At 35.4% G+C, this 12,958-nt stretch overlaps 1 non-coding gene across 1 annotated transcript; it reads left to right on the top strand.

The window, feature by feature from the left end:
- The first annotated feature begins 721 nt into the window (after nt 1-721).
- Nucleotides 722-828, top strand: LOC128294664 (small nucleolar RNA R71). Its single transcript, XR_008284972.1, has one exon. It is a non-coding gene; the product is annotated as a small nucleolar RNA R71 (small nucleolar RNA).
- Nucleotides 829-12,958: the final 12,130 nt, after the last annotated feature.

Raw genomic sequence — 12,958 nt, 5'->3', positions numbered from 1 at the left:
TGTTCCCTTAGGTTAGATTCAGTGTTACTCGGCAGGCTACCTTGTGGTCATTCAGATATTAATTTGACGAGCTGTCCTATCTGAGTTTCGAGCCCTTGGATCGACGCTTGTTGATTCTTAAGTGCTGTCTCAGTATTCTTAAAATGAGTTTCTGACACCGAGATGAATTTTGTTAGCATCTCCTCAAGGTTCGGCTTTTTCTCTTGTTGGTAGGGTGGTTGTTGGAAGCCTGGAGGTGGTGGTCTCTGATTCCCTTGGCCCCCCATGAGAAATTTGGGTGGTTTCTCCAACCTACATTGTAAGTGTTACTATAAGGATTATTTTGAGATCGAGGATTATTACCCATGTAATTTAACTGCTAGTTCTCCATGTAGTGGCCATAGGATTGGTATTCTGAATTGCTTGATCCACCTCCACTTGCTTGCACTGCATTACAGGGTGAACCTATGAAGAACCAAGAAAATGGTCAATTTTTCTATTCAAAAGTTCTACCTGATTAGAGAGCACGGGGACCGAATTGACATTAAAAACGTCGACTGTTTTCGTTGGCTTTGTCCTCATGACTTGCCACTAATAATTATTCAGTGACATCTCTTCTATAAATTCATAAGCATCCTTAAGTGTCTTATTATTGATAGTTCCACTAGTAGTTACGTCAATCATCTGTCTAGTCGAAGGATTCAAGCCATTGTGAAACGTTTGAACCTGTAGCCAAAGTGGTAACCCATGGTGAGGGCATCTTCTCAAAACGTCCTTGTATCTCTCCCATGCATCATAGAGTGTTTCTAAATCCATCTGCAAAAAAGAAGAGATATCATTACGTAATTTAGCCGTTTTAGCCGACGAAAAATATTTTAATAAAAACTTTTCGGTTATTTGTTCCCAAGTAGTGATTGATGTAATATCCTGATTTTGGGCCTAGTCGAAATAGTGGTTTCGTGACCACAAAATCCGAGATATAAATAATTATTTTATGATTATTTTAAGGTCTATGATATGATTGCATGATTGTGTGAAAATTTCGTGAAGAAATTTTATGCATAAAGTGCTTAATTTGAAATTTGGGACTAAATTGAATAAATTGCAAAACTTGTGTTCTAGAAGTATTTTGCATAAAATTGAATTAGATTATTAATTAGAGGTCCTTAAAGAGTAATTTTACCAATTTCTAAGTCTATGGACAAAATTGGACATGGATGGAATTTTGGAAAGTTTAGTAGTAAGGGCATTTTGGTCATTTAGGGTAAAATGAATTAAAATACAAAATTAAAAGCCAATTTTGCTCATCTTCAACCCCATGGCCGAATATAGCAAGGAGAAACCATGGCTAGGGGTTTTCAAGCTTCCAAGCTCGATTGTAAGTTCGTTCTAGCCTCGCTTTTAATGATTTTTACGCTTTTGGAGTCCGGTTGTTCGATTTAGCTTATGCTAGCAATAATTTTACCTAGGGTTTATATTTGGAAAAATACCCATAGGTGAAATTTGTGTATTTTGGTGTTTTATGATAGAATATGAGGTTTTAAATTATGTTAGACAACTTGTGCTACTCGGTTTTAAGTGAAAACGAGCAAAAGGGCTTAATCAGTAAAAATACCTAATAGTCATAAGTACATGTTAGAGTGAGAATTTGATGTTGCCATAGAAGGAAAAATGATCAGCATGTCATAAAACATAAGAAAATAGGCTGAATTTTAATTTACGAGCTTTGGGGCAAAAGTGTAAATATGCAAAAGTTTAGGGCAAAATTGTAATTTTTCCAAAATATGATTTTGGGTCAATTTGAATAATGTGAGTCCTAATTAGACTATATTTTAAATGATAGAGCAAGGAAAACTGAAATTCGGGCTAAAATGGGGAAAATACCAAGTGGTGGACTAAATGGTAAAATAGCCATTTTCGCATACGAGGTAAGTTCATATGTAAATGTTGGTAACATAGTTATTATTTTAAATGTTTTAATGTTTTTTAAATGATATGATAATTATTATGAAATATTATACTTGTGATAATTTTTGATAATATGTCAAATTATGTGATATACTTGGAAAATGTGAAATACTACCGAGTATCAGTATCGGCATTCCGTAGAAGATGGTTGAGACACATGATTGGGAAAAGGTCGCGTTGAACCTCGTGAATGGATTAGGATACAAGTGACATGTCACTGGGATATTTGGGCATCCGAACTCGTTGAGTTGAGTCCGAGTTCACTTATGGATGCGAGCGTCCGAACTCGTTGAGTTGAGTCCGAGTTCGTGAGATGTAACTAGGCATCCGAACTCGTTGAGTTGAGTCCGAGTTCACTTATGGATGCGAACGCCCGAGCTCGTTGAGTTGAGTCCGAGTTCACTTATGGGCGGGTTACATGGTAGCTTGGCTACATATGTGGCACTTATGTGCAAGTTATCCATGTATCCAAATTATATTCGATGTGTTCAACGGGTAAAGTTCTACTCAAATGGAGGAATACTCAAGATGAAAGGGACGTATTGGTAAGTGTTGTGAAATGGATACTTTGAACAGGTATGTACTTAACCCTCGGGTTGAAAACTCGATATAACAACAATATGGTAAGATGATAAATGAAAAGGTGATATGAATGTCTTGGTGATGATTATGCAAATGATGTTTTATGTTTGCTTATATGGTTATGTTACTTGCTATTTGCATGTGAGCTTACTAAGCATTTATGCTTACTCCTCCTTTTCATTCCTTGTAGTGTTGACAAGCCAGCTCGAAATCGGAACGGTCGGAGGCACACTCACACTATCCGTATACCATCTTGGCATAATGGCTTGTATATTTTGAGTATGGCATGTATAGCATTATAATCATTTTGTATATATGGTCTTATGATATGGTTATTGAGTGGTATGGAAATAGAAATGCTTGGTAATGATTACCCATTGGAATGGCTAATCATGATCATATTTGGTATTATGTATGTCAAATTGCTAGCTAATCCATGGAAACCATGAAATAGGTAAAATTTACCATAAAATAGATTCAGACAGCAGCAGTGACGTGAGTTTGAAAAATCACTAAAAATAGTAGAAATGGAATTAAATAATGAATAAGTTATGGAATCGAATCTTGATGAGTCTATTTTCATATGGAATAAGCAAAACAGGTATATGAGCTATATTTTATGAGATGTTTAAATTTTTGTGAAACAGGGCCAGAGCGATTTCTGGATCCCCTGTTCTGACTTTGGAAATTCACCATAAATTTTACAAAGATAATTAGAAGTCATGCTTTATATTTACAGATTCCTTATTGAGTCTAGTTTTGTTAGAGACAAACGGCATAGTCATTGAATCTCTGTACAGGGAGATATCTGATTCGTAATACACAGAGGTCAGAGTAGTTGAACCCTGAAACAGGGGAGACTTTAACTAATAAACTGTACTAATTGGCCCAACCAAAAATTCTAGAAAAAAATTAGTAGATATATATATGAGTCTAGTTTCAGGAAAAATTTACGAAATTGGATTTCGAGTTTTGTAACTCAAGATATGATTTTTAAAGCGATTGTGATGCAGTTAGCCAGCTTGTCTGGAAATTTTAAAATGAATTGTATGAGCTGTTTAATTAATGAATTAAGTCCATTAACATCTCGTGTTTGACTCCGGCAACGGTCTCGGGTACGGGGTGTTACAATTGACCCTCGTGGTAACGAGTTCAACCACTGTTTAGCTTTGTTCCTCAATGAAAAGGGAAATAATCAAAGATGAATGGCATCATCAGAAACCCAATTAATTTTATATGTATCGTAAAACTCCAGAAAATTCGCCAAGTAAGCGTTGGGATCCTTGTCCTGCAAACCATCAAACTGAACAAATTGCTGTATCATTTGAATGTTAGGTTTCAATTCAAAATTATTTGCAGCAACAGTAGGCCTAACTGTGCTTCATTCTGTTCCTGTTAAAGAAGGTTTAGCAGAATCATACATAGTACATGAAGTAGGATTCTGACTAGCAGCAATCATAGGAGGTAGCGGATTTTCCTGGTTTTCAACCATCTCCTCGGTTGTAGTGTGAGTATCATCCTCTTGCTCTTCCTCTGTTTATCTTAAGCTTTACCTTATTTCTTTTCAGTTTCTGTGAACTGTGTGATTGATCTCACTATCGAAAAGTAATGGTCCTGATGGGTTTCTTCTGGTCATAAACTAGAAAAACCTGTCAGAAGAAAATAAAAGAAAAGTTAGAAAAGTGAAATTAAGCTAAAAATAGATTGCACTAAAAGTAAATATGGCTAAAGTAATAAAAATCAAATGTTCCTAATATCTTAGTTCCCCGGCAACGGTGCCAAAAACTTGGTACATGATATTCGCTACAGGTTTGAAAAAAATAAATTATAATTAATCATTCTTGAAACTAACTATTATCACGATAAAGGCAAGTGTACCTATCGAACAGTAGTATAGCTTTAGTAAGACCAGATTGTCGAACCCAAAGGAACTAAGAGTGCTAGTAATTACTTTCTTTTTATTATCTAGCCTAAAAATTAAGGGATTTATTTATCTAAACTAATTAACTAAACTAAGGGTGCACAGAGAGAAAATTGGGGAAAAGCTTTTGGGAAAACTCGATTGATAAAGACAATACCCAAGGAAAAATCCACCTAAACTTCACTTGTTATTTGAATCTGAATCAGACGATTTATTCATTTGACCTGATCCGTAGAAATCCCTAAATTATATTATTATATCTCTCGAGACTAATAACATCTAATCCTAGGTTGATTAATTGAAATCTCTTTCTAATTAACACCCTAGTATTGCATTAACTCGATCTATGGACTCCATTATTAGGTTTCACCCTATTTCGACAAAATCTTGTCACCCTATCTCTAGACGTGCAATCAACTCCGCTTAATTATGATAAATTTACTCTTAGAAAGGGACTTTTGCTTCTTTGAATAAGCACATTAACATGAATCAATATCCTAGAATATTAAAATAAGAATTAAGAACACATAATTAAGAACAAGTCAAATTTTATCATACAATTCAGATAATAATAACAAGATTCGTCTTAGGTTTCATTCCCCTTAGGTATTTAGGAGTTTTAGTTCATAGTTATGAAAGAAAACAACTCAAAATAAAGAAGATAACAAAACATGAAGAAAACCCAAAACTCCTAAAGGAAATTGAAAGGAGATCTTTAGTCTTGATGATGAATCTGGTTTATGAGATGGATCAATCAGCTTTCCTTGAGTAATTCCTTGCCTCCTACTCTATCTGTCTTTTCTAGTTCCTCCTCAGGTGTTTAAATAGGCTTTAGAATGCCTAAGAGCCCTCAAAGGTGGCCTTTTTCGAATAGGACTATAATTGGGCTCGACAGGGACACACCCGTGTGAGACGCCCGTGTACGATTGCTTCAGACAGTGGTTAAGGCTATTAAATAGGCACGGGCGTGTGGTCTACCCTTGTAAGTCATGCTTCGATTCTGCCAAATGGACACGGCCGTGTGGGCCACCTGTGTGAGGAAGTCTAGCCCATGATGATTTCTCATATTGGTCCATTTTCTCCGTTTTTGACCCTTTTCTCGCTCTTTTTACTCTCCTATGCTCACGTAAGTATAAAACATGAAATTAAAGGATTAGGAGCATCGAATTCATCAAAATAAGGAGAAATCATCCATAAATGTGCTAAAAATATGTATAAATTACGGTTTATTAGCGAGTCTAATGAAGGGAAGTGATGTCTTTTATGTAGGTAGTGATCAAGTGGATCGACACATCCCCTAGGCATCGAGGGTGTGGTTATTGGGGGAAACTTATGGTAACGAGTAGTGATTATTTTAGAGCTTCATTGGTTCTTTTAGATCACGGGTTAAATATTGAATTATCGATTATTAATTGTTCTTCAGGTATAGGAGTGGTCGAAGGAGATTAACTCTAAATCGCATCAGGTCTGTAATCACACTGCATCTTCCAATATACGGCAAAAGCCAGAAAACCGTCACCATCAATACCACATGGGCGTGCGAACGCCTGTGTGGACATTTAAGTGCATAGGCGTGTGTACGTAATCGTAGAGACCACCACAGGCGATCTTGTGAGCGTAGGTCGTTTTAGGCCACAGTGGGCCAAAATAGGTCATGTCGGCCCCAGGGGCTCGTGGGCCTCGCACGGGTATCCCGCACGGATGTGTAGGTACTGTTGGACCGGTTGTGATGTGTACATGGCCAAGGCTATTATTTGGGCTTAATGGCCCACACGAGTGTGTGGGCCCACATGGGTCGTATGATGGGCTTGGGCCCTTTCGTGCTGTTTAATTGTTAGAGGTTACACGAGTAGCACGAGACGACTGTGGATCTCCTGTTGGGACAGAGAGTGTACCTAAACCCTAATTTTTAAAATGGCTATTTTACCCCTTGAGGTAAATGACCAAAATACCCCTATGTGATGTATAACTGTTTGAGCATGCCATTCTTATCGTATGTACATTTATATTATGTTGCATTGCATGGGGTGGGATTATATTATTGGAGGAAATGTACTGAAGGGCTATAAGCCTATTACTGCCAGCTCTGTTGCAAATACTGTTAGTGCCGAAACCGATACTTTATTTTGGTGTGTAGGCATGGGTGGGTTGATTTATTCCCTACATGGAGTGTAGGGCTGGACGGAATGGAGTGTAGAGGATGGTTGGGTAAGACCTCTTTATGCATTATTGATACAGTACTCAATTGGGCTAAGGCCCACACTGTTACTGCTACTATAATGGGCTAAGACCTAGACTAATACTACTGTGGATATGGGCTTAAGCCTAGACTGTTTAAATATTATATGTTTGTTTGCACATTAAATAGGAATTATACACTGAGTTTCATAACTCACCTTCTCTGCGTAACAGTGAAGGTAGTCCTTAGGCGGGATGGTGCTGCGAGGGACTCGGAGACGGCCACACCACTGATCTTAATTTTATTTGGGTTTAGTAAAAGTAGCTTTATTTGGTTTTTTTTATGTAATAAGGTCGTTTTAAGTTTTATTTTTATTTGGGGATTTTATTAATTTAATTTAGATCTGTTAGCTATAGGTTTTGGGTTTTCTAAAAAGCAAATGATTTCAACTATCACTTTAAGTAACTTGGTTTAAAAACTTCCGCAATAACAAACGATTTAAAGCGTAATAACAATATAACAATGAGATACGTTTTATTAAACAAATCAACTTTTCAAAGGATCCCAAACAAAGATTTAAATAGCATGAAAGTTTCTGATAAATCTACGTTTTATTCAAAACCTGTAATAGCCCAAAATTGGGTCTAGTTGGAACAGAGGTTTCAGGACCACAAAATCTGAGATATAAATAATTATTTTATGATTATTTTGAGGTCTATGATATGATTGCATGATTGTGTGAAAATTTTGTGAAGAAATTCTATGCATAAAGTGCTTAATTCGAAGTTAGGGACTAAATTGAAGAAGTTGCAAAACTTGCATTCTAGAAGTTTCTAGTATGAAATTGATTTGAAATATTAATTAGGAGGTCTTAAATAGAAATTTGACCAATTTCTAAGTTATGGACAAAATTGGACATGGATGGAATTTTGGAAAGTTTAGTAGTAAGGGTATTTTGGTCATTTAGGGTAAAATGAATTAAAATACAAAATTAAAAGCCAATTTTGCTCATCTTCTTCACCATGGATGTGTATACCAAGGGAGACTCCATGGCTAGGGTTTTAAAGCTTCCCAAGCTCAATTGTAAGTCCGTTTTAACCCCGTTTTTCAAGTTCTTTAAGTTTTTGGAGTCCCGGTAACTTGATTTAGGTTATGCTAGCAATAATTCAACCTAGGGTTCATATTTGGAAAAATACCCATAGGTAAAATTTGTGTATTCTGGTGTTTTATGATATAATATGAGGTTTTAAATTATGTTAGACAACTTGTGCTACTCGGTTTTAAGTGAACGAGCAAAAGGGCTTAATCGGTAAAAATACCTAATAGTCATAAGTATATGTTAGAGTGAGAATTTGATGTTGCCATAGAAGGGAAAAGTGATCATCATGTCATAAAACATAAGAATAAGGGATGAAGTTTAATTCCCGAGCCTAGGGGCAAAAGTGTAAATATGCAAAAGTTTAGGGGAAAAAGTGTAATTTTTCCAAAGTTTGAGTTAAGGACTGTTTTGAATAGTACATTAATTAAATATGTAAAATATGATGTTTTAGATCACGGAAAATGAGATTTGAACCTAGAATGAAAGAAAAATAAAAAATTGGGAAAGTTGGTAAAATGCCCGTTTTAATATCAAGGTAAGTTCATATGTATAATAAGCATTAATTTATATTTGAAAGTATGTATAATAAGCATTAATTTACATTTGAACCTAGCATTGATATATTTACTATGATCTCCGAGGTGTTGAAAGTATGTAAGTTGGTATGATAATAATACAACAATAATGTCAGAATTTATATTTGAAAGTTAAATTTAGTGAATTAATTGAATTATGTTAAATTAAATGATTATGGTGCCAAGTTTATGAATTGATTTAAAAATATGTCTATGGTACATGAAGTGCATTGAATTATCATACATAAATGTGATTTCTATGATTATGGATATTATGGGAAATTGTAAGTTCATATGATTTTTAATAAGACAATGTGTAATTTAATGTTGTTGCGTTGATATTAAATGAGATGTAAGTTTATATGTAAGTAATACATCACTATTACTTCTATTATGATATTTTATAAAAATATTGGAAATATGTTTGTGGATAATTACTTGATTGGTGAAATTGTTGGAAAAGAGAGAAATCAGTTGAACCTTCGGAAAGATTGGGTGATACAGATGGTATGTAGCTAGGTCACATGTATAGTGCTGAGTGCACATCATGTGTACAAGAGAGCTACAAGACATTATGATGTAGCTAGGTCACATGGGTGATACTATGTGTACACCATGTAGACAAGAGAGCTACGGGATATATGTAGCTAGGTCGCATGCGTGGTTCCAAGTGAAGGACACCATGTAGACAAGAGAGCTACGAGATAAACTGGCTAGGTCACATGGGTGGTACTAAGTGTTCACCATGTGTACAAGAGAGCCGAACTATATGATGGGTGGAGCTATGTGCTGAAACCACCAAGTATCGAGGATTGATCCGAAGTGTTTAACGGGAGACTCTCTATGTATTGCTTTGTGAGTTTTGTGATGAATATGTGCAGGAACTTGGTTATGTGAATGATGTGTTCATTAAGTGACCAGGATGTGGTAAGGTTATAAACAAGTAAGTTATACATGAGGATGATTTTATGGTGACCTTGTGATCATGGGCCTATACTTGTGATGTATGAAATGTGGTGAAAATGATTTGTGATATGTATGTTAAAATGAGGTTAATACAAAGAAAGTGTGAAAGAGTGAATTAGCAATAAAACTGTTTTGGACAAGATAAAGGACGTGATTTTGAAAAATCACCAAAAATATTATAAATTGAATCAGGACTGAATGAGATATAAAATTAAAGCTTAATGAGTCTATTTTCATATAAAAGAAACATAGAAAGCAAAGGAGTTCTATATTTTGAGATATTTATGTTTTCGTGAGACTGATTCAGAATGATTACGTGTCCCCTGTTCTGACTTTGGAAAATCACAAAAATTTGGAGAAAAATAATTAGAGGCTCAAAATTTTATTTTTAAAATCCATAATGAGTCTATTTTCAAGATAAATCAACAAGAACATTATCCGAGTTCTGTACTGTGAGATAATTATTTTTTAATGAAGAGAGGTCAGAACTGTCAGAAAGTGAAACAGGGGAAATTTTAATGAATAAACTGTACTAATTAGCTAAACCAAAAATTATGAAAATTTTGTGGTGGAATGATATGTGAGTCTAGTTTCAGGGGAAATTTACAGATCTTAATTTGGAGCTCTGTAGCTCAAATTATAAATAATTAAGTGACTATGACTCGTGTGGACAGTTTGATGTGAACATTTATTAGTAAATTGTGAAATCGTACTTACAAGAATGCTATATACGTTAAGGATGTGGAATGGAGAGGAGGAGGAGGAAAATAAATATATGTGGAATACATAGAAACTATGGTATATGAAATATTGATATAATGAAATAGATGATATGTGTTTATAAGAAAACAAAAGAGAATGTTATGTATCATGACATGTATATATATATATATATATATATATATATGACTAGTCTCAATGTAATGCTTGTTGGGTATGGAATTGAATTGAAATGTTTCAGCAAACATGTTATTCTCATGATCTGAATCATGGTATTTTATAAAGATATGATCTAGCTTTAAATATGAATGCTTGATGATTAAGTGAAGATATTTGGTAAGATGATAATCTTGGTATAAATGTATAAGTGGTACTATAATAAACAAGGTAAAATGAGTATGAGAGACACATGTATGATGACATACAAATGCTATGTTTGTGGTTTAATTGAGGATGTTTAATCATGAAATGAATACCATGTTATATGCTTTTGATTTTGTATAAGTGTGTAAGAGATCAAGGTTGACCAAAGCTTGGAAAATAGCCTATGTATATTCCACACAGCAGAGACACGACCATGTGTCTCAATGCTGTATGGAACACGACTTTGGGACACGGCGTGTGGAGCCTTAAAGCATGAAATTTCCAAGATTTTCAGAAGTTCTCGCTTAGTCCCAAGCCCTTTCTAAAGTATGTTTTGGGCTCAGAACTCAAATAAGGGACTATGTGTAAGAGAATGAACGCTTTGAAATATGAATAAAATTTTATGGCTCGTATTTTAGTTTAATGTTTGTATTTTGTCTGGTAACGCCTCGTACCTTAGCCCGGCCTCGGATACGGGTAAGGGGTGTTACAAAACCCACTTCAATGTGACATCACGGATTCGGCCATGAAATTTAGGCTAGGTTTGGGGTGTTACAGAGGTCAACTCTCTTGTGGCACTATCCCTTCCGCGGGAGCAGGTGCGTTACTTTCTACATCTTCAACTTCAGCTCAATCGGGATCCATTACAATATAAAAACACAATTAAAAGGTCAGAAGCCATCATACTATCACAATGTATTTATAGCATGGATAGCAAGACTTGTACACTCGCTATGTTAGTCCAAGAATCAACTAAACCGTATAACACCCTTTACACGTATTCAGTGCTGAAATAGGGTACAAGGTGTTATCGTACGTAAATGCAATCAAACACACAAAATCGGATCATAAAATTTCGTTCCAATTAAGGTCATTCAAACATATGCACAACATCCCTTATACGGGCCTATAAGGCCCAAGACTTGCGTTGAAAGGGATTTAGGACTAAACTAGAGACTTCTGGAACTTTTACAACACTTAGAAAATTTTCATGTGTTGGAAAGTCACACGCCCGTGTGGGTAGACCGTGTTGTCGTACACGCCCGTGTGGCTTAGGACACACCTGTGTGGCTTGGGACACGCTCGTTTCCTCAGCCGTGTAACTCTTTGGCTATGACATCATGAAACAAATAAAGTCACATAGCCAAGGCACACGCCCGTGTCCTTAGGCCGTGTGGCAGAATAAATTCCAAAATCAGGTACAGACTTCACATGGCCTGGGCACACGCCCATGTTCTAAGGTCGTGCCTATCACACGGTTGAGACACATGGCCGTGTCTCTACCCATGTATTTACTACTGGGCATTCTGTTTGGCATTAATTAGAGTGCAGGGGACACACGGATGGATCACATGCCCATAAGGCATGCCGTGTGTCACACACGGTCTAGACACACGCCCGTGTATCTACTCGTGTGGACAACTTTAGGGCTATTTTCTAAGCCAATTGCCACCCTTATTTAAATAAACACATATGTGCAAATAAAAAATATCTCTTAGACTTGCATGCATGCATTACCATAACATATCATACACTCACATATCATTTATCAACATTCAGTCATCCATAACCATAGGCCATATTATAATGAAATCGGCACATACATACATGGATGAATAGGTTTACAACTCAACAATCATCATGAGCCATATCTCATGGCCATACACAAAATAATTCAACTATTATTATATGCTAACACATTTTGCTAGACCAATATGACATATAACAAAAAGACCTAGTCCCTATAAATGCCGTACTCAAAATATTGAGACTAAATATACCCAAAAGACAAAGTCCCTGTATATGCTGATGCCATATCCCAGATATGATTTTATACGGGATCTCACCAACTCAGATGTCATACTACCTGTACCCTAAGTATTCCTAAGGTTCAACCGGCTTTTATCACCTCAAATCTTTATCGAACAACATCAACAATATTGACGAAAACAATTATACAATTCATATAACATTAAATGCTAAATGCATAATAAAAATTTGTATCAGTTACACACAAACTTACCTTGGTACAAAATATGGACAACTAATTTGATTTAGTCTAAGATCTTGCTCTTTCCCCAGTCTAGGCCCGGACTCAATTTTTCTTGATCTATAATAGAAAATTTTACTTATTTAATTATCACATTATTCAAAACAACCCATAAATCATATTTTGAAAAAATTTTAGTTTTGCCCTAAAATTTTCACATAATTACAATTTAGTCCCTAGGCTCGTAAAATGATTTTCATCAAATTTCCTCACTACTCAAGCCTAGCCGAACCTTTATTAAACTTATAACAGCTCACAATTTTAGTTATTCTACACATTTACCACCTATTTTACAACTTTTACAAAAAGGTCCTTTTTAGGTGTTTTCATGAAAATCACTTAACAAAAGTTATTTATTTAACAACCAAGATTCGTTTTATCCCATAAAAATTCAGTAAAAAAATATTAATGATCTCGTGGAAAAACCTTAGACTTTCAACCATAGTGCAAAACAGTCCCCTCATTAGCTAGATTAAGCTATAAGGGTTCCAAAAACAAAAACAAAAATAAAAATCAACAAAAAAACCATCAAAATGACTTACATGTAGGGGTTTAT

The sequence above is a fragment of the Gossypium arboreum genome, chromosome 6, assembly GCF_025698485.1.
Source record: "Gossypium arboreum isolate Shixiya-1 chromosome 6, ASM2569848v2, whole genome shotgun sequence".
Taxonomy (NCBI): Eukaryota; Viridiplantae; Streptophyta; class Magnoliopsida; order Malvales; family Malvaceae; genus Gossypium; species Gossypium arboreum.
Note: the sequence above shows the minus strand (reverse complement) of the source record. Positions and strands in the feature narration are given on the sequence as shown.